Source organism: Penaeus monodon, chromosome 25 (assembly GCF_015228065.2).
Source record: "Penaeus monodon isolate SGIC_2016 chromosome 25, NSTDA_Pmon_1, whole genome shotgun sequence".
Classification (NCBI taxonomy): Eukaryota; Metazoa; Arthropoda; class Malacostraca; order Decapoda; family Penaeidae; genus Penaeus; species Penaeus monodon.
The window spans coordinates 35,115,196-35,115,712 of NC_051410.1; the positions used below are offsets into that span (position 1 = coordinate 35,115,196).

The window sequence follows — 517 nt, forward strand, 5'->3', positions numbered from 1 at the left end:
CCTGGTTCAGTAATGACAAAACATTCCTTACAAATATATCGTACATGAGTATATATGTGCTGATTATAGTTTTCTAAAGTATGTACATATATTGTCCAATTCGGTATAATTCTATAACGTGTCACAAATATTTAAGAGCAAACACTTCGCTAATCACAAACGCCAGAAATCTACTCGAAGACCATATCAATTCAATAAATATAAAAACCATAATACAAATCGAAATAACAATCACGGCATCGTAAAACCACTTTCCGATCGCCATTACAACTCATCGCAAAGGACAGGAAAAATGAAATTGATTACGAAAAAAAAAAAAACGAATTGCGTAAAGCGAGTCACACAAAACCGCACCGAGTCAGTCGAGAGGACGGTTGGGCTCACTCCCGCACGCACTCCCTCTCTCTCCGCCTGCCCGACACACACTGACTTCCACCTCCGTCACTCCCCGTCTCGCTCGCTCTCTTTGGTGTTCCAGCGCTCCAGCACACCCTCTCTCGTGGCCCACCTGGAGCAC

General features: G+C 43.1%; 1 long non-coding RNA gene across 1 annotated transcript in view; it reads right to left on the minus strand.

The window, feature by feature from the left end:
* LOC119589454 overlaps positions 1-508 on the minus strand; it is a 1,806-nt gene extending 1,298 nt beyond the window's left edge. The window contains exon 1 of the long non-coding RNA XR_005230184.1: positions 355-508. This is a non-coding gene — a long non-coding RNA (uncharacterized LOC119589454). The remainder of the gene's footprint in view (positions 1-354) is intronic.
* Between the last annotated feature and the right edge of the window lie 9 nt (positions 509-517).